Raw genomic sequence first — 22,336 nt, forward strand, 5'->3', positions numbered from 1 at the left:
TTTCCACACTCTTCACACCGCCTTACGTATTTTATATTTTGAGATACGATGCTGCACCATTTATATTGACCTCTACCACAAGCAAAGCTACTTAGCCGTCTAGTAAGTTCAAGCTGGTACCAGCCATGATACCAGCTTCCCCGGATAATGTGGATGTCTAAAGGTTAAGCTGTATATTCTGGTGGAGAGAGAGAGAGAGAGAGAGAGAGAGAGAGAGAGAGAGAGAGAGAGAGAGAGAGAGAGATTTCTCATCAAGGTTACTGGCGCTGTTACTACTGCTGCCTTTCCTCCTGTTATACTTGACTGCATAATTTGAATAATTTCCTCTTTGAGGGCGCGGATTTAAGCTGGGAAGCGAACTCATCACGAACTAGGACACAAGGTCGAAGGGACATCATCTCTATGCTGCTGCGCCATTACTGAACACACACGCACACCTTTCCCTTCTAGATTAGACTTAGCTTTAGGATAAATGGTAAGTATTTCCCCACTTCCTCTGTACATTTTCAGTTTGTTAACTGCCTAAAGAATAAACCGTTTATTATTATTTATCATTATCACACACACACACACACACACACACACACACACAAACACACACACACACACACACACACACACACACACACACACAAATCCTCGTCAGGTCTCCCCTCTACATTTTCATGGATTATTGAGGCACGTTCTCTTCCTTTATCCCTTTCCTTTCCTTACTCGTAGTTTCGTCCTGTGATCGTTTTCTTTTCGTGTCTCTTTTCGTCATCTACAAAGCACAAGCATCACGGTACATTTCACTTTATCTTTCACCTACTCTCAGAGCACACATTCCCTCTTCTTCGTCTCCACCTCCCTTTAGATGCTAGGATATCCACCCTTCCTGCTACCTTTTCCTGATACTTTAATCCAGCCAGTGACACCGCCACTGTATGTTGCGAAAAAGTGGAACAATTTAAGGGGAATCTTTGTAGCTTGAAAATCGTTAACCTATGCGGCCCAGTGTCTCGTGTCCCCTCAGCGTGGTCAAGTCCTCTCCCGCGGTGCCATTCTTTCAAATCAGCCACAACATGTCAAGGCGGCCAGTCCTGGCTCCCTGCAGAGGCTATTTGTGTTCTTACCATTTCTCTCCACCGTTGCTGCTCGCTGGCCCTTCTTCCCCCTCACACAATCCCTTCCCGGGATTGACATCACAAGATATAACCCATTTGCGAGAATTTTCATGGCGAGGAGGGAGCAACAGTGTGTGTAAAGGTCAATTTCCTGGACACCGGAGGCTAAAAATTGCTGCATACTCAGGATATTTGGCGTCATAGAAAACGGAATTTGCCGCCTATGAGCGCCTGCCCGCCCCTGGATGGCGGGTGTCTCAAGGCGCCTGTGCATTGTGGTGTGGCTCGTGTGGCTGGTGGGTGCTTGCTCCATCTTGCGAGAATGTGTCGTATACCTCGAGATTTTTTTCATGGTTCGATATTAATATGTGAGATGTAGTACGAGATTATGTATCCGCGTGTGTGAGAGGTTGGCTAATAGAAAAAAAAAGCTTAAAGAGCCATTGTCGTTCATTAACAAAGCTAAGTAGAAAATGGTTTCAATAGGGATGGCTAAATTAATTTCAGAAATGTCTGCCTATTATTTTTTTTTCCACATTTCATTATAACATTGTCTTTTGTTTGTTGTTTTTCTCATAAGCTGTTATTTAAAGATGGTGACGATAATAAGGAAGAGTTTGTAACAATGTGCTTAATGATTACCGAACAAAGCAGTATTTGTACCATGAACCTCGCGGCTAATGAGGGAAAATTGCCTTTCTTGTACACACATGAAAAGCAACAAAGGAAAGTTGAGTTAAGCCTCTCTTGTGGAAAATAGATAAATAAATAAATAAATTCTTATGGTCTGTCACAGTCCTAGTTTATTCATTCATCTGTTTATTTATTTATTTATCTATTTGTTATTTATTTATTTATTTATTTATTCATTCATTCATCTATTCATTTGAATTTTTTTTTTTTTAACATTACCTACATTACCTTCAGTTTACAGAGTCTATAATGAACCAATAAGATCTGTGTAAAGTTTTTCATAATTTCATCATTCCTGATAACAAAGCACGTTCAATATTCGTATATAATGTCACTCGATACGCAGTTTTGTCATTATAGTCATACATTATAGTCTATGCATGCAATCTGTAGTAGTAGTAGTAACTTGGCTAAAAATATATTTCAGTGCAGCACATTACACGTGAGTGTTTAATGTCATTATCATTCATATTAGTAGTTATAATTTTCGTGAGTGTTATTACCGTAGCTACTACTACTACTACTACTACTACTACTACTACGAACAAGAAATAACGGATTCAAACTTGAAAATAAGTTAGGTTTAACAAAACGAGAGGAAGGAATTAGTTCTGGAATAGAGTGGTAGATGAATGGAATGGGCTCATTAATCTGTTAATTAAATTGAATTAAACTGTTGGTACTAAGCTTCAGAAAATTACAGGAATGTATGAATAATGATGATACACGAAAATAAGTAGATACTGTATGTATGTTTTATAGTGTGACTGTTACGTGCAGTCCTGTTGGCTTCTTGCAGTTTCCCTTGTTCTCTTATGTTCGTATGTTCTTATGTACTACTGCTACTACTACTACTACTACTACTACTACTACTACTACTACTACTACTACTACTACTACTAATGTTGCTGCTGTTGCTTCTGCTACTACTACTACTACTACTACTACCACTACTACTACTACTACTACTGCTTCAAGAAGTAAGTAATTCTTGCAGGGAAGCCACAGAACGCCTGCCTTCTGATATCTCTAATATTTCTGATTGGGGCAGAGCAAACTTAGTATTGTTCAGTGCCTCAAAAACTTAATTCCTCCATTTATCAACTCGACACAACCTTCCAGACAACTATCTCCTCTTCTTCAGTGACATTCAACTGTCCCCCTCTTCTACACTGAACATCCTCGGTCTGTCCTTTACTTATAATCTGAACTGGGAACTTCACATCTCATCTCTAGCTAAAACAGCTTCTCTGAAGTTAGGTGTTCTGAGATATCCCCGCCAGTTCTTCTCATCTCCCGAGGTGCTAACTCTGTACAAAGGCCTTATCCGTTCATGTATGAAATATGCTTTACATATATTGGGGGGTGCGGTTCCTCTCATACCGCTATTTTAGACAGGGTGGAATCAAAAGCTTTTCATCTTAGCAATTCCTCTCCTCTAACTGACTGTCTTTAGCCTCTCTCTCATCGCCGCAATGTTGCATCTCTAGCTGTCTTCTACCGCTATTTTCATGCCAACTGCTCTTCTGATCATGCTAACTGCATGCCTCCCCTCTTTCCGTGGCCTCGCTGCACAAGACTTTCTTCTTTCTTTCATGCCTATTCTGTCCACCTCTCTAATGCAAGAATTAACTAGTATTTTCAATCATTCATCCCTTTCTCTGGTAAACTCAGGAACTCCCTGCCTGCTTTTGTATTTCCACCTTCCTATGACTTGAACTCTTTCAAGAGGGAGGTTTTAAGACACTTATCCATCAATTTTTTGACTACCGCTTTCGAATCTGTTTGGGGACCGGCACCTTGGTGGGCCTTTTATATTTATTGCAGATTTGTTATCCTTAGCCGGTGCCCCTCCTACATAAAAAGATAAAAAAAGACTCTAAAAGATAAAAACTACCTCTGTTAACTCTCGGCTTTATTTCCTACATTGTACATTTTTCCTGGCCCGAATATAATAATAAGGAATACACGAGTATAAGTGAAAAATGAGACGCTGATTTTCAGGCGAGTAAAGAGTAACGTTAGGGCAGTGTGCATTTGGTTGAACGTCTAGGCAGCTGTCTGGATCATTCTAATCAATTAATTAAATGAAGAGAACTCTTAATACACTCATATCATCTGCCATTGTCTAGTGAGAATCATTAGTGAGCTAATTGTGTTATGGCCCGCTGGTCTTCAGGGCAAGGGTTACTTATGCGTGGCGGCTAATTGAGTTTCCTTTACGTTGTAATCGAAATGCTGCCCTTCCAGTGTTTTTTTATTTTTATTATATTGAGGATAGAAAAATGTGTTGTTGCTGTTGTTATCATTTTATATGTGTGTTTGAAGAAGACCGGCAAATGCAAAGAAAAAAATAAATAGCTATACATTCGGCTGTCAAAAAGGTAAAATTGAAAGAGTTGTGCATCACGGCATCGCAATATTTGCCTCCATCTTATTCAGTGCACGACGGGTAAATTAATTTTGTGGCTCATATTTGAAACAGATTTACTTATAATGTGCAGATTGATTTCCGAAATAAAAGAGAAAGCTGAAACTGGAGATCTTTTGGAAATAACAGAACAAATTAAAACTTTTGATAAAAATCTTCTTTCGTGCGTGTGATATTCCGACCGTGTTAATTAAGGATGCACTTGCTCCCCGGCATCAAACTTGCCACCAACACTGATTGCCCTTTCATCGTCTCTAATTGGAATGTTTGGAGAGCGTCTCAGATCTTTTATACCGCCTCACTAAACTTTCGGCAGTCTCTCTTTTCCGCTTTTTTTTTTTTTTTTTTTTTTTCACATTCCCTTGTGAAGAGGTTCTGTTCGGGATATTTTACTTTGCTTGGATTTTAGATCAGTATTGGTCAGTATGTTGTTTTGAAGTAAATTAAGTTTGTAATCCTCAACTTTATGTGTGTGTGTGTGTGTGTGTGTGTGTGTGTGGAGGACACTGTAGAGAGTGAAGGAAATATCGTACGAGTCAGTTAAATTCATGCCACAATTTTAATATCGGATCAATCCATTTTCTGCTAAACCTTTACTGTTTACAATGTTACAATATCTTGACAAATATGAAGTATATATATCATGTTACAAATGAGTATTTAATTGCTAACACGCAACGAGGGTGGACACACACACACACACACACACACACACACACACACACAAGAATCGTTTTCTTTTATATTAAGTGCTTCATATCTGTCTCGTTACAGTAACATACGATAATTATAATTTCACCCTTGTTTTACAGATGCCTGTGTATAATTTGCAGATACACCACTAGTTTCAACATATTTAAATTCTTGCCTTAATAATAATGAAAAGTTGTACGAAGGAAACAAGATATGAAGCGAATACTTTTGAGGATTCGAGACCGCACAACGAGCTAGTTGGAGCTACTGACGCTTTGTTAACCCTGAAATGACCCCCACCCTCATCCCTTCCTCCCTTCTCTCCTGGTTGATTCAGATGGACTAGAAATTAGGACCTGACTATGATATTCTCTGTTCTGCAACAGTAGATTATGGGCACCAGTTGTTTATAAGCCTGGATGTGTTTATATTGAAAACGGATAGCAGTGACCAAACTCGATTACTAAGTCTGACGAGGCATGTGCGCATTCAGTAAGGCTTGCCATCACGATAAGTTTCACCAACTAAATAAAGATGGTTTATGTGATATCCACCTGGTACTAAAGCCACCTTGCGCTGCACTAAGTAATCATATGATAAGATAGCTACAAGAAGATGCTCCTAAATCATAGAAATTTAAGTTGTTGATCGAAGAAAATAATATATTGGTGGCATGTACGAGCAACAGACCAGCGAGGATGAGAAATGGTGCGTGGCAGTGGTGAGTGGTGACCCTGGCCAGTCTTTACTGGGGTGGTGCGTGAGGCGGAGTGATGCAGGGCGCGCTGGTGCCTGTGAAGGACTTTTGACACAGAAATTTCGTATCGTCAGCATTGAGAGTAAGTATTTGAAATCCATTGTATAGTTGATAAGAATAAGTGGCTACAAACTGGGTATAGATAGGTATGTTTTTTTTTTCTTTCCTTCTTGTCTAGCAGAGGGTGTCACGTATAGGTCTACTAACTTCTTGCAGCTTTCCTTATGTTCTTATGATCTTTAAATAGGGAGAAACATGGCATGAGTTCGGAAGTGTGTGTGTGTGTGTGTGTGTGTGTGTGTAATAGTAATAATTATAAATAATAATAATGATAATTATAATTAATAATAACAATATCCGGTTTATTAATCTTGCAGCCTTATAGCTGAACATCCACATATTGCGTACTTATACAGTAATATACATACACATTTAACCTTAAGGAAGTATCTTACAAGTTGATACTTTGGGTGCCAGATGGCGCCAGTCAACCTGGTAGACTAGGCCCGGGATAGTCAGGTCACCCTTGTGTATTTTTCTATTTAGAGTTTGTTTATCCTACCTAGCTGCGGATCATTAATTTCGATTTACACCAGGTACCTAATCACTGCCAGGTGAACAGGGGCTACACTGCAAAGAAGTTCACCCAAAGACTTCTGACCTTACCCGGGATTCGAACCCGAGTCCTCCCGAGTATGAATCAGACGTGCTAACCACTGCGCTACCAACTGCGTGTGTATGTGTGTGTGTGTGTGTGTGTGTGTGTGTAGTCTGACTTGAATGTAGCACATTACCTGAATGTAAGCTAGTTTAGTGTGCAAATGTACCCCTGAAGTTACACCTTAATATTACACGACGTTTTCTGATGCTATCAAAAAAAATCCACGAGACAGTCTCACATACCCACCTGTCTTGTGATGACTTGCTATGTTATGGAAGCGTTCGGTCACTCAGCTCTGAATAATCGTTGTTAATTCAAAGAACATATATTTCTGCTATTGTTCCCAATCCGCCTTTTTTAGATTGGCAGCGAAGTACTGCTTTAGGAGTCTGGTGAGGTCTCAGCCCAACCTGCCCCGGAAGACCAAGTTTATTAGAAAAAGTAAGTTTTGGCCCTGACTGGCTTGGCTTTGCCAGTAAATGAAAGTTTGAAATGAGTTCAGAAAATATGATGTGCATTTCTTCACATCCGTGTGTGTGTGTGTGTGTGTGTGTGTGTGTGTGTGTGTGCATACACCCACTTTACTTGAAGTATAACAACTACATTTAGCGTGGGGATCTACCATGGATTGAGAAAGGTCAGCGCGGGTCACCGGATGGTCTGACAGGGATGACGGATCAGCCAGTGACCTCTGCTGTTTGGCCTCGTGTTTCATTATCAAGGAAGTGAACACCGCCTCTGTACGGATGTCATGTAACGGCAGCGATGGTAACGAGAACAGCAACCATTTTGGTAGATTTGTTTACTTCGTGGTGACATCCCTTCACAATTGGTGACGTGACTTGTTTTGCACAGGGTGCAGATCAAGTGCATATGAGAATGATTACAACGAGAATAGCGATAATAATGAAGATTATTGACGTCACGATATAAGCCATTGGATAATAGGTAATGGTAATATAGTAATTTGAGTAAGACTTGTAAGCTAAATTGTAGCTATTGGCACTTAACTCCTTGAAATATTCTATTGCGCGTTTTGTAGTCAGAGTGGTTACTTTGAAAGTTATACCCTAAACTTACCTAGGGCTTTAGGCAGCTGGTCACTTAATTAAGCCTGAGACGAAACCACAAAAGTCAGAGGGATAAAGACCAGGAACGTAACTTGTAACAGCGACGATGAGAATAATGATAATGCCAAAGGTCACGATAATGGAGGCAGAAAGCCTGGGACAAGATACAGATCCCCAATATAAATTATTTCCATTAGACAACAATTCATTAATAACCTAGAGAGATCGAAAAGAATAAGAAATTTGGTGAATTTCGCTTTAGGTGTTTTGCACTTTGTACAATGAGGCTGATGAAGTGAAAGTTGGCTCTAAATTCATTCTCGTGATAAATTTCCTATAATAATATAAATGTTTGCTGCATTAAAACGTTATTGAATTTCACAGTTAGTAATGCTTGTTTATAGATATGTGTCTTACGAATGCCTTCACTTATTCATATCTTTTAATAGGTAACTATGGAACCTGTTTTTTTTTTTTTCACCTATGACTTTGCATTAAGAAATCGTTATTAAACTTGAATTTCAGTGTTAGCGTTATTTCTATAACAACAGAACATTAACGGCCATTTTCCGGTTTTTGTGGCCTCGGCTGTTCTCCTCCAAGTGTAAAAAAAATGTAGTGCATTGTAGTGTATTGTAATTATAGTAAAAATCACAATATATTAGAAATTTATTTCTATGTAAGGTCTGTGTTGTATGCAATATGTGATATGTAATATGTAAGCGTTACTGAATAAGTGAACCATCTGGGCGTGGTTTATTTATGGGTTGTACTGTGGTGTTTAAGTTATAACTTTGTCTATCTTGGTAATTATGTTGGACTATTGAATTACATGAAATGCATTAGGCAGGGAAATTTAGGGATTCAGTGCATAAATGTTCGTACATGTTTATGTTTAATCTTTAATAGGGTTGTAGGGTTGTGTTACTTTAGCCGGACTGAGGCAGTGACTGACAACGTGACGTTGTTGTTTCCGGGTCTCAGAGGAACCCAGCTCAGGCAGCGTGCAGACGTGTCAGAGGTATGTCCAGGACCTGTATTTTGTGTTAAATATCTCTTTTGACTCTTTATGCAACGATATTCAGGTTTGGGTCAGTAGCAGGGTTAATTTGTGTTGGTATTAGTGATTATTCCAGCGATGACAGGGTGAGATAAATGAAACATGGCGGGGGTCCCGGTGGAGAATTTTGCGTCAGTTCCATACCTGTGGTGAGACGGTACATCATTTGTATGTAGTTATTAGGACTATAATATACATTTCAGCAGTGTGGTGAAGTGGCTGGTGCCCTGTCTCCATGTGTTTGTCAGTGTGGGACCTGTGCTGACTGACTGATGTTATTGGTGTGTTGTGTCAAGAGACGGTGCGGCAATGTTGTGAGTTTGACTGTTTTCGTGCACCTATTTTCATGTATTGAGTTCAGCTAAAGTTTATGGTTGATTCATACACTTAGTTATTGACTGATATATTCTGTATTTTCTTATTGTGATGTGATTTCCTGGTTTGGTTATTGAATGATGTATTCTATATTTTCTTACTGTGATGTGATTTCATGGGTTGGACGTTTCATCTTAAATTTTGAGGGGAAAATTGATTGTTTGGATGTTAACAGGTTGAATCAGTAAAGGGATCCCAACTCCGCAGAACTGGTTCCTTCACTGAATAACATTACAACATCTAACTGATACAATTCCGGGTCTCGGAAGCGGTACAGGGCTCCCAAGGTCCTCCTGGCTTGCTGGACCCGGTTCGTCACGTGGGAGGTATATCCACGTCCTGAGATTTGTAGTCCCAGGAGCCTCCCACGTGGGCTGAAGTCGACCGGGGCTTCGTTGACCAGCAGGGGTGCTGGATTTTGGGTGGCCAGGGGGACGACCGTGAACTTATTGAGGTTCGTCTTGATCCTCCATTCCTCCTCGAATACGTTGACTCTGGCGATTTCCCTCCCAGTCCTGGAATTAAATATCCTGGATGACCGACCTGGATGGAAGACGAGCTGCGTGACGTTGTCCGAATACTGGACGTTGATCCCAGCCATAGAGCTTGGGTAGTCACAGGTGTAAATGGTGTACAGTGTTGGGGAGAGGACACTCCCCTGGAGGACCCCGATGGAGAGAGGGAAAGGTTAGTCCGTTAGTGACTGTCTTAACTGTCTGTATCGTCTGTAATTGTCGTATGTCCACCCTGTAGTTCTAGCGTGGTCACGTAATGCCTGGAACTGAATGCGAGTCAATTGTGTCCTCCTGGAGGGTCTGGGGCAAGGGATGGTTCTATGTGAAGTCTTGGGTATGTGTTTGTCAACTACTGTCCCAGCGGTCTGCATCCAGTCATCAAGGGCGCTATCAATGTCTTCTAGTCTGGCATGGGAGATGTCGTGCTGTGAAGTCATGTCTAGCTGTCCGTCTTCTTTGAAATTGTTCCAGTTAGCTGAGTGAAGTAGGGGAGTAGGGGAGATGGGGATGAGAATGGGTGAAGAACAGATGTCAATGATCATAGGAAGGTGATTACTGGAAGTGAGGGGTCCAGGGCGGATGGAATGAGCAAAAGGGTTGAAGGGGTTGATGAGCACAATGTCGGGTGAGGAGGAAGAGACTGGGCCAAAGAAGGTGGGGAAGAAAGGTCCGATGTGCTTTACTGTCTGTAGTTGGAGAAGGTTGTCTAAGTCACGTCCTACAGTATTGGTTGTGGAGTATCCTAGTGTTGGGTGTCTGGCGTTTAGGTCCTCCGCGAAGAACACGGGGGAATGCCGTCTGAAGGGGCGGAGAAAGTCAGGATGAGGTAAAAAAGGACGTCTAGGGGGAAGGTAGGAGGTGGCAATGGTCAAGGGGCCGTCTTCTGCCTCAATGTCAATGGCTAGTATCTCTGATATGAAGTCGTTCTCTAGTCTAGTATACATCAGGCTATTTCTTAAGGCAATAGCTACACCATCGCTTGGTTCGTTGGCGGAGTTACGTTGGATAGTCCTGTATCCTGGAATTTTTAATCTCTTGTCATGAGTTAGTCCGTGGCTGTTTACTAAAATTATGTCAGGGTCAAATTGTCTGTAAGTATTGTTTAGGTCGTACTTACGTCCGTCCCAGGCTAGTACGTTGTGCTGGATTACCTTAAGTCGAGTCATCGACCTGTCTTGGGGCGAACCTGCTTCCTCTGGCGAGAAGTCCGGGTCCGCTGTTCAGGTGGGGGTCCTGCATGCTGGGAACGTTCGGAGTGAAGCTCGGATTTTGAGGGTCTTGGAGGGTCCTGACGTCGTGGAGAGTGGGGGGAGGAGGAAGTCCTTTTGGACTGTGTGTGCGCGGTGACAGAGGGGGCATTCTCCACATCCACTTCCTCTGCTTCTGGGTCTTACTCTTCTTCTTCCGATGGGGATGAGTACCCTTCCCCATCGGTGGCCAGGGGAGATGAGTCCTGCCCAGGCTGGGAGGGAGCAGGTCCTTCCTGGGGTCCTGGACAGGGCTCATTTTACCCGTTATAGCCCTGATGATGGCCTGGGAGGGAGGGTTGGGCGGCAGCTTGATGTCAGGGAGACCGTTCATTGCCAGACTAGCTGAGGGCGTGGTCTGGAAGGAACCCGGTGCGGCACAGTTCACCATGTGGGCGTGCATGACGCACACAAGGCCTGTAAGGTTCAGTCTCTATGTACTTTCGGAGGCTGGAGGAGAAGCTGCCTGGGCGTACGAGATGGAGGTGCTCCTTGTAGATTCCGTACGCAGACGCTCCTCCTTTTCTTTGTAGGCCTTCTTCCTGGCTGGACGGTGCATGGCCATGCAGCTATGAGCCTGGCCGCAGTGAAGGCACTGTTTGATTGGAGAGGAGCATTCTCTGAAGGTGTGGCCATTACTGCCACACTCAGAGCAGGGGCATTGCTTTGTCGAGTGGTCTTCTATGGCATAACAGGTGTTACAAGTGAGGAGAGGGATGTACGTCTCCTCCTTTATCTGATGGGGAGGAACTGATATGGAGAAGAGGAGAAGGCCTTCTGAGCGTGCCCTACGTGCCATTTCGCTTGACTGGAAGGTGAACTAAACAGTGTTGGACCTAGAGAATTTGTAGACGTCCTGTAATTTCGCCCAGGTCTGCACGCGTTCCACTTCTTTTTTCATCTCACATGCCTCATACTGGTAGACAAGGTCGTCCAGTCGGAAGCATAGGACAGTCCTCTGAGCTTTTAGGTCCGGGGGAAGAATGGCCGTGAAGTTTTCAGAAGAGAGTTTCTGCAGCACATCCTCTTGAAAGATAGCGTCCGTGTCCTTGTCTGTGGCCGTTAGGACAACCACAGAATCAGTAGTGGGGATGAGACGAGTAACTCGCACCGTTGGGGCAATAAGCTGCAGGAGGCGAGCTCCTTAGGCCGGGGCTGATTTATTTTGACACGCCCCATGGTTGGGGACACTGCGGACACTGGGGAATGTCACCGGAGCATTAAGAGGGCAGCTACTACTCCGACATAGCACTGGGTCACTGCACACTTCCACTTCACACTTGCACAGAGGGGGGGTATGTAATCCTGGGCACCGTGATGAAAGTCTTGGAACACTTGCTAAAGGGCGGGAGCACTGGGGAACTTCACTTGCACTCCCTGCGAGGTTTGGGTATAATCCTGGGCACTGTGGGGGTGTGTACAAGCGAATCCTGGTCACTGCAGACAGGGGGGAACAGAGAGGATGCGCGCCTTATATGCTGCCCGCTCGGGATCAGAACGAGCTACGCACTATGGGCGGAGCCGCTGATTGGCTGCTTTGTCGCGTGGCTCGATGAGGTGCCGCTTCGTATATCTTTCTTGATTTCTTCATGCTTGGTAGGGCTTGAAGGTCTTCTGACTGAGTGTTTAACTTCAGATTATTTTCTTTTATGTGAAGGGCTTCTAAGATGCTTAGGCGTCGTCCATCGTTGCATCCATCGATTATTTCTGTGCTTTCTTCTAGGGTTTTTCTTGTAATAGCGATGCCATGTTCTTCCATTAGATGTTTTTTTAGGGGCGCCTGCTGCTAAGTGTATTGTTAACCGTCGAGAGTGTTTTGTAGTAGTCATGCCGATGTAAGATGATGGTAGGCCTTCGCAGTTTCCCTGTTTGCAAGTAAATCTATATACGACATGTGACTTCTGCGTATCTTCTCTCTTGATTTCGGGGCTGTTCTTGAGGAGGAGGTGGCTCGTTTTCTTGTTTTTGAGTTTCTGTTAAAATATTTATCTATTATGACATCCTCCGGCCATAATTCAGACTTAAAAAGTCTGAATTATATATATATATATATATATATATATATATATATATATATATATATATATATATATATATATATATATATATATATATATATATATATATATATATATTGTCATTTGCACTTTAACTGGTTTTCGGTATGAATTCATTTTTCTACAAGAGACTTGCTTTAGAGGACAGACTTGGTGACAGATTTTTTTCAATGAGAAATACGAGTGTAAGTGTGCAAGCTGCCTACTCTGGAAAGGCTCTTGTATCCAATGTAGGGAGGTGTGAAGGTGGACTGGCATGTATATGAAAGAAAAATTTGACATTTAAGGTAAAGGTGTTTCTGTTTGAGAAAGATTATATTGCTTTGCAATTACCAGTGAGTTATTTGAACATTCTTATAATAAATGTATATATGAGGAGTGTAACATGAGAAAGGAAGACACTTGAAGAATATCTTCACAGATGGTTTGCCTTGGAATATTTTAATTGTTTTAATCGATCATGATTTAAATTTCATTTTTATTTTAGGTGGTTTTGATGCAGATCCTTTTATGAGCAGAGCCTGGAACAACTTGGTGAGCTTTTGTGAGAGAAATTGTTTGTGTTGTCTGGATTTTAACGTGATGGACGATAACACTTTTCTTTTTATACCTTACAATAACTGCTACTGTAAGTGGTTAGATCATAATGTAGGAGGAAGCTCAAAGCATGTCTGTGTCAACCATGTTAAATTTCTTTATCAACTTGTCGGATCCGATCATTTACCAATGATAGGAAACGTTCACTTGGGTGTCTAACAATGGCTGTAGCACTATCAAAATTGAAAATGGAGATAACTGTTTTATCCAATGAAAAAAAAAAACCCTCCGTGATTTTTCAGATGCATTTCAAGATATTATTGGTAATACACGAGGCATTATGCCCTGCGAGGCACCTATATGGTGTAGTGCTGGTTGCCAGAAAGCTGACCATCTTGCACAAATTGAGGAGATTGATATGATAATTGGTGGTAACAAGTATATGAAAGAATTTTTGAAAGAGGCTAAGCAACAGTCTGATAAAACAAAGTGGTCTGGTGTTATTGACGGTGAAAATTATATTAATGATGTTATTGAAGTGTTTAGTAAGATATTTATGAATGGTGGTAACAGTGACTGTACAACAGATAAGAAAGATGAGGAATGGCTTTTAAATAAACTGAAAGCTGCATGCAATGAAAAAGAGAAGTTTGATATGAAAAGTGGCCACTCTCACTTGTTGAGCCATGCACCACACCATTTTGTAATGCGTGTAAGTTTTTATTTTTTTTTAAGAATGATGGTTTTAGTCATTGTTATATTGCTATGGAGTTAGTAAAAAGTGATATTAACCCTATCATGAAGGATGTCAAGGGTAATGCTGCTGACCCTGCCAATTACACACCAGTCATGCTGTCTTCTTTGTTGAAACTTTTTTTAGAGGCTTTTTTTTTTTTTTAGATATTTTAGAAGAACCCCTTTTCTATAGGCAGTTGGGTTTTACTGAACATATGTCAACAAATGTTGCATTTGTGTGATTCCTTATACTACAATAAATGGTGAGGCATTTGGTGCTTTTGTAGATCTTTCCAAAGCCTTTCATAAAGTTAATGACATCTCTGAGGTAACCTGGTGGTACAAAGAAATATTCCACTTGATATTGTATTGACTCTCATCACTCATCTGAGGAACCAGAAGGCAAGAATGGGATATAATGGAAAGAAGGGAAATTATTTCTACATTAATGCAGGTGTGCGGCAAAGAGAAATTATGTCTCCGATTTTGTTTAAGTTGTATGTTGATGATGTGATTAAAACTATTTTCAAAATGAATATCGGATGCTGACTGGGTACATTAAGAATAAATATAATTACATATGCAGCTGACATTGTTGTGTTGTGTGATACATGGGGTGACCTTGATTCGATATTACAGACACTTGAAGACAGAGTAAGAGGTGTGACGCTGGACAAGTTTGACATGAAAACCTCGCCTCGGTCATTAAAAATGTTTATTAAGAAACTTAAGGATGGAGTGGCCATGATACCTCTTAATCAAAGTGCATTGTTTTTCACAGTAAGACTAAAATTACAACTAACGACAGTAGTGTAATCAGACTATATGAAACTGTGAATTGCCAGAAATATCTGGCACACTGGCTCACTCTTGACTTTTTATGGTAAATTTAGTTCAGTATTCATGAAGTTGAAGGACAAATGTTGGAACAATGTTATATTTATTTAAAGTCATACTGTGTACCAGATTATGGACTACAATTCTGGAATAATGGAGTGACATTTTCTAGTAATATTTTCAAGGTTTTTGAGAGTACATATGTAAGTGGTATGGAAAGATAAAGAAATGTTCATTTCGTGTGAGTAACCACGATATTAGTCATCACTGTGTCTTGCTTTTATTGAAACACCAGGCACCTTTAACACAAACTACATATTTCAACTCTTTTAACAACAACAACTTTCACATTTTTATTCTTAATAGGACAACGTTTTTAAATGCAATTAGGTATAAATAATTTTCCAAGTATTTAGAGAAAACATATCTAGTTGATTCTTTTACATTATGATATTGATATTATTTTAGCATAAATCACTTGTGTGCAAATTCATGAACCCAGTACAGGATTTCATGTGTGCAATACTGTGTCATCTACAACTTACTGTATATTATGAGAGAAAGAATGATGATGATGATGATGATAACTACTACTACTACTACTGCCAATAATAATAATAATAATAATAAAAATAATAATAATAATAATAACAAATAATAATAATAATGAAAACGTCACACAAATGATGCGGGTTTTAAACTTCTTTTTTTTTTATGTAGGAAGGACACTGGCCAAGGGCAACAAAAATCTAATAAAAAAAATATGCCCACTGAAATGCCAGTCCCATAAAAGGATCAAAGCAGTGGTCAAAAATTGATGAATAAGTGTCGTGAAACCTCCCTCTTGAAGGAATTCAAGTCATAGGAAGGTGAAAATACAGAAGCAGGCAGGGAGTTCCAGAGTTTACCAGAGAAAGGGATGAATGATTGAGAATGGTTAACTCTTGCGTTAGAGAGGTGGACAGAATAGAAGTGAGAGAAAGAAGAAAGTCTTGTGCAGCGAGGACGCGGAAGGAGGGGAGGCATGCAGTTAGCAAGATCAAAAGAGCAGTTAGCATGAAAATAACGTTATGGTAGAAGACAGCTAGATATGCAACATTGCGGCGATGAGAGAGAGAGGCTGAAGACAGTCAATTAGAGGAGAGGAGTTGATGAGATGAAAAGCTTTTGATTCCACTCTGTCTAGAAGAGCAGTATGAGTGGAACCCCCACAGACATGTGAAGCATACGAGTACTCCATACATGGACGGATAAGGCCCTTGTACAGAGTTAGCAGGTGAGGGGGATGAGAAAATCTGGCGGAGACGTCTCAGAACACCTAACTTCATAGAAGCTGTTTTAGCAAGAGATGAGATGTGAAGTTTCCAGTTCAGATTATAAGTAAAGGACAAACCGAGGATGCTCAGTGTAGATGACGGGGACAGTTGAGTTGAAGTGAAAAAGAGGGGATAATTGTCTGGAAGGTTGTGTCGAGTTGATAGATGGAGGAATTGAGTTTTTGAGGCATTGAACAATACCAAGTTTGCTCTGCCCCAATCAGAAATTTTAGAAAGATCAGAAGTCAAGCGTTCTGTGGCTTCCCTGCGTGATATGTTTACCTCCTGAAGGGTTAGACGTCTATGAAAAGACGTGGAAAAGTGCAGGGTGGTATCATCAGCGTAGGAGTGGATAGGAAAAGAAGTTTGGTTTAGAAGATCATTAATGAATAATAAGAAGAGAGTGGATGACAGGACAGGACAGAAAGCTTTTGATATGTCCAAGGCAACAGCAAAAGTTTCACCAAAATCTCTAAAAGAGGATGACCAAGACTCAGTAAGGAAAGCCAGAAGATCACCAGTAGAGCGGCCTTGACGTAACCCATACTGGCGATCAGATAGAAGGTTGTGAAGTGATAGATGTTTAAGAATCTTCCTGTTGAGGATAGATTCAAAAACTTTAGATAGGCAGGAAATTAAAGCAATAGGACGGTAGTTTGAGGGATTAGAACGGTCACCCTTTTTAGGAACAGGTTGAAAGTAGGCAAACTTCCAGCAAGAAGGAAAGGTAGATGTTGACAAATAGAGCTGAAAGACTTTGACTAGGCAAGGTGCAAGCACGGAGGCACACTTTCGGAGAACAATAGGAGGGACCCCATCAGGTTCATAAGCCTTCCGAGGGTTTAGGCCATCGAGGGCATGGAAAACATCATTGCGAAGAATTTCAATAGGTGGCATTAAGTAGTCAGAGGGTGGAGGAGAGGGACGAACAAGCCCAGAATCGTCCAAGATAGAGTTTTTAGCAAAGGTTTGAGCGAAGAGTTCAGCTTTAGAAATAGATGTGATAGCAGTGGTGCTATCTGATTAAAACAGAGGACGGAAAGAAGTTATTGGAGATGTTTTTTGGCTAAATGCCAGAAATCACGAGGGGAGTTAGATCTTGAAAGATTTTGACATCTTCTGTTAATGAAGGAGTTTTTGGCTATTTGGAGAACAGACTTCGCATGGTTCCGAGCAGAAATATAAAGTGCATGAGATTCTGGCGATGGAAGGCTTAAGTACCTTTTGTGGGCCACCTCTCTATCATGTATAGCACGAGAACAAGCTGCGTTAAACCAAGGTTTAGAAGGTTTAGGACGAGAAAAAGAGTGAGGAATGTACGCCTCCATGCCAGACACTATCACTTCTGTTATGCGCTCAGCACACAAAGACAGGTCTCTGACACGGAAGCAGTAGTCATTTCAAGGAGAATCAGGAAAATACCTCCTCATGTCCCCCAACTAGCAGAGGCAAAACGCCAGAGGCACCTTCGCTTAGGGAGATCCTCAGGAGGGATTGGAGCGATAGGACAAGATAAAGATATGAGATTGTGATCGGAGGAGCCCAACGGAGAAGAAAGGGTGACAGCATAAGCAGAAGGATTAGAAGTCAGGAAAAGGTCAAGAATGTTGGGCGTATCTCCAAGACGGTCAGGAATACGAATAGGGTGTTGCACTAATTGCTCTAGATCATGGAAGATAGCAAAGTTGTAGGCTAGTTCACCAGGATGGTCAGTGAAGGGAGAGGAAAGCCAAAGCTGGTGGTGAACATTGAAGTCTCCAAGAATGGAGATCTCTGCAAAAGGGACGAGAGTCAGAATGTGCTCCACTTTGGAAGTTAAGTAGTCAAAGAATTTCTTATAGTCAGGGGAGTTAGGTGAAAGGTATACAGCACAGATAAATTTAGTATGAGAGTGACTCTGTAGTCGTAGCCAGATGGTGGAAAATTCGGAAGATTCAAGAGATTCAAGGGCACTAGAGCAGGTAAAGTCCTTGCACACATAAACGCAGCATCCAGCTTTGGATCGAAAATGAGGATAGAGAAAGTAGGAGGGAACAGAAAAGGGGCTACTATCTAGGGCTACTAGTTGCCTCAGACACCTGAGTTTCAGTAAGGAAAAGAAGATGAGGTTTAAAAGAGGAGAGGTGGTGTTCTACAGATTGAAAATCAGATCTTAGACCGCGAATGTTGCAGAAGTTAATGAAGAAAAAGTTGGGGGGGGGGTGTCAAGACACTTAAGGTCGTCAACAGAAAGGCAGTCCGACCTGGGGACATTTATGGTCCCCTCCCCAGATGGGGACTCCGAGGCTGATGTAGGAGTCGCCATGATGATTTTAAAATTTTTGAGTTAAGGGTGTGTGTGTGTTATTAGGTGCTTGTAGTTTTTTGTGGAAGAGAGTTGTCTTTAGAGGGCAGGCTGTGACTGCCCCCCTGTGTTGTGAGACACAAAGGGAAACGTTCAGTGAGGTCACAGCTGGGTTTAATGATAAGTTCACAGCACCCCCTGAATAGTGCTTTAGATCTCACTGGGAATAATTATCGTTCCGGCAGGTGTCTGCTGCCTCCTCCTCTTCTCTGATAGATAGAAATGAACAAGAGAGAGAGAGAGAGAGAGAGAGAGAGAGAGAGAGAGAGAGAGAGAGAGAGAGAGAGAGAGAGAGAGAAACTTTGTTTTTAAAACCTCCTGCTTGTAGTTCTTTGTGGAAGAGAGTTGTCTTTAGAGGGCAGGCTGTGACTGCCCCCTTTTGTTGTGAGATACAAACCTCCTGCTTGTCTCGATAGCATCTAACAAGCAGCAGTGATAATTAGTTGTTGTTGTTGTTGTTGTTGTTGTTGTTGTTGTTGTTGTTGTTGTTGTTGTTGTTGTTGTTGTTGTTGTTGTTGTTGTTGTTGTTGTTGTTGTTGTTGTTGTTGTTGTTGTTGTTGTTGTTGTTGTTGTTGTTGTTGTTGTTGTTGTTGTTGTTGTTGTTGTTGTTGTTGTTGTTGTTGTTGTTGTTGTTGTTGTTGTTGTTGTTGTTGTTGTTGTTGTTGTTGTTGTTGTTGTTGTTGTTGTTGTTGTTGTTGTTGTTGTTGTTGTTGTTGTTGTTGTTGTTGTTGTTGTTGTTGTTGTTGTTGTTGTTGTTGTTGTTGTTGTTGTTGTTGTTGTTGTTGTTGTTGTTGTTGTTGTTGTTGTTGTTGTTGTTGTTGTTGTTGTTGTTGTTGTTGTTGTTGTTGTTGTTGTTGTTGTTGTTGTTGTTGTTGTTGTTGTTGTTGTTGTTGTTGCTGCTTCGTTTGATCATTAATTTACTAGATTTAAGTCTATCTGCTTTTATTTGTCTACAAATACACACACACACACACACACACACACACACACACACACACCAAGAAGCTTCAACAAATACACATCTCTTCCCTTCCTGACAATCAGTACAGCCAGTCGTTGTCTCAAAGGAAATGCGAGAACGATCACTTTTCACTTAGAAAAGACGGGCGTATGAAAGTGAAATAAAGTAAGAATTAACTTTTCCTTTATATGTGAAAACCTGGGGACTTTTTTTCATCTTTACCCCGCCATTCTTTCTTTTCCTTTCCTCTTTTTCTGGCACATTTTTCCCTTCTCTCCTCCGTTGTCCATGTAATGAAGGGCACAAGCGTGAAGGAAAGGTGCCCCTCTTGATGCTGCCTCGCCTCCTCCTGCCCTTCCTACCCCTCTGTGCCTTCCTCTCTGCTGATGCTGTCTCGCCTCCTCCTGCCCTTCCTCTCCTTTTGTGCCCCCCCTCTCTCACTTCACTGTCACTTTACCTCTTCCTGGCCTTCCCACCTTCCTGTACCTCCCTCTCTCTCTCTTCCTCCCCGGCAGGAAAAACTGACGAACAGACAGATAGGCAGGAAAAGAGAATATTTTACATCTTTTATATATCTATCTGTCCGAAGGTGAATGTTCCTCTCTCTCTCTCTCTCTCTCTCTCTCTCTCTCTCTCTCTCTCTCTCTCTCTCTCTCTCTCTCTCTCTCTCTCTCTCTCTCTCTCTCTCTCTCTCTCTCTCTCTCTCTCTCTCTCTCTCTCTCTCTCTCTCTCTCTCTCTCTCTCTCTCTCTCTCAGTCAGTATTTTACTTCCAGCTCTCGTTGTTTTCTCGTCATTAAACACCAGGCTTCACTGGGCGGTCGCGGATCAAGGTGCTCAAAATCATACTCTATTTTTCAACATTCAATATTTTAGGTTACATTCAATGACTGAGTTTCTTGTTTCATTATATGTGTTCCACGCTTCTCGTTTTTCTTTTCATTTTTTTTTCCTGTCTCTTCATCAATCTCTGAACAGCTGTCGTAAAACTATATACACCATTTATTTTTTTTCCGTATTTTCTTTCATTTTATTTTGTTTTTCTTTGTGTTTTGTATGCCAGTAGGTTTACAGGTTTCCTCCTCTCCTCCTCTCCCACTTCCCTTCCTCTCTTTTCAGTCTTTAAGCTTCACTTATGTGGGAAGAGTAACATTTTCCTGTCGTGTTTCTTCATTCGTTTTCATATTTTTTTTTTTCATTTTTTCTTTCATTAGTTGTATAAAAAAAGAGAAATACTTATAGTGGTGGTGTTGGTGGTGGTGGTGGTGGTGGTAGTGAGATAATGATTACATGATGATTATGAGATTCAATGTGAACTTATTACACAACACACACACACACACACACACACACACACACACACACACACACACACGCACACACACACACACACACACACCATAGCTTGGAATATCTGTAAGCACCTGTGTGTGTGTGTGGGTGTGTGTGTGTGTGTGTGTGTGTGTGTGTGTGCATTGCTTATGTCTCTCTCTCTCTCTCTCTCTCTCTCTCTCTCTCTCTCTCTCTCTCTCTCTCTCTCTCTCTCTCTCTCTCTCTCTCTCGGCCTCCATATCTTTTTTTACTGTCTTCTATCTTTAATTCTTTATCTCTATTTTTTTCTCATAATTTCCGTCACCCACATACTCTCCTCGCTCTATCTCACTTTCTTACTCTCTCATTTTCTCACTGTGACACCTGTAACTCTTTTCGTACAGTGTTCTATCTTTAATTCTCTTTTTCCCAGTGTTTTTCCCATTAATTTCTGTCACCCGCTTACTCCCCTCGCTCTATCTCAGTTTTTCACTCTCTCAATAGCTTTCAGACGTGCAAAAGAGGTATTATAGATCCAATGCTTTCAATATCGGGCCAGTAAATGTTTACCAACCAGGATACCTTTCAGTAAGTGACATTTGTTTGTATATTAGAGCTATCTTTAATCTCTCGCTCTAATCTAAAGCTCGCTCTATTTTATTTTTCTTGCTTGTTTGTTTTTCTTTTTCTTGTGTATATGCATGTTTGTTTGTTTGTTCGTTTGCATGTTTTTGCGAGAGAGAGAGAGAGAGAGAGAGAGAGAGAGAGAGAGAGAGAGAGAGAGAGAGAGAGAGAGAATCGTGTGTGTCTGTTTAACATAATACTAGTAGTAGTAGTAGTAGTAAAAAAAAAGTTTTTGAATCTATCCTCAACAGGAAGATTCTTAAACATCTATCACTTCACAACCTTCTATCTGATCGCCAGTATGGGTTCCGTCAAGTCCGCTCTACTGGTGATCTTCTGACTTTCCTTACTGAGTCTTGGTCATCCTCTTTTAGAGATTTTGGTGAAACTTTTGCTGTTGCCTTGGATATATCAAAAGCTTTGATTTCCAAACTACCCTCCTACGGCTTCTATCCTTTTCTCTGTAACTTCATCTCAAGTTTCCTTTCTGACCGTTCTATTGCTGCTGTGGTAGACGCTCACTGTTCTTCTCCTAAACCTATTAACAGTGGTGTTCCTCAGGGTTCTGTCCTGTCACCCACTATCTTCTTATTATTCATTAATGATCTAAACCAAACTTGGGGCAGAGCAAACTTGGTATTGTTCAATGCCTCAAAAACTCAATTCCTCCATCTATCAACTCGACACAACTTTCCAGACAGCCATCCCCTCTTCTTCAATGACACTAAACTGTCCCCCTCTTCTACACTGAACGTCCTCGGTCTGTCCTTTACTTATAATCTGAACTGGAAACTTCACATCTCATCTCTAGCTAAAACAGCTTCTATAAAGTTAGGTGTTCTGAGACGTCTCCGCCAGTTTTTTTCAACCCCCCAGCTGCTTCACATGTCTGGGGGGGTTCCACTCATACTGCTCTTCTAGACAGGGTGGAATCAAAAGCTTTTCGTCTCATCAACTCCTCTCCTCTAACTGACTGTCTTCAGACTCTCTCTCACCGCCGCAATGTTG

The 22,336-nt window shown here is 41.3% G+C and overlaps 1 protein-coding gene across 9 annotated transcripts in view; it reads left to right on the forward strand.

The window, feature by feature from the left end:
* Positions 1–5,351: 5,351 nt before the first annotated feature.
* LOC135093526 (uncharacterized) overlaps positions 5,352–22,336 on the forward strand; it is a 39,319-nt gene continuing 22,334 nt past the window's right edge. For 2 of the 9 annotated variants that reach the window (XM_063992836.1, XM_063992843.1), the window contains exons 1-4: positions 5,352–5,762; positions 6,703–6,782; positions 8,321–8,432; positions 8,675–8,785. The gene's annotated coding sequence lies outside the window, so the exon portion shown is untranslated. The remainder of the gene's footprint in view (positions 5,763–6,702; positions 6,783–8,320; positions 8,433–8,674; positions 8,786–22,336) is intronic. The other 7 variants (XM_063992838.1, XM_063992844.1, XM_063992837.1 and 4 more) reach the window with 7 other exon arrangements.

This window comes from Scylla paramamosain, chromosome 43, assembly GCF_035594125.1.
Source record: "Scylla paramamosain isolate STU-SP2022 chromosome 43, ASM3559412v1, whole genome shotgun sequence".
NCBI lineage: Eukaryota > Metazoa > Arthropoda > Malacostraca > Decapoda > Portunidae > Scylla > Scylla paramamosain.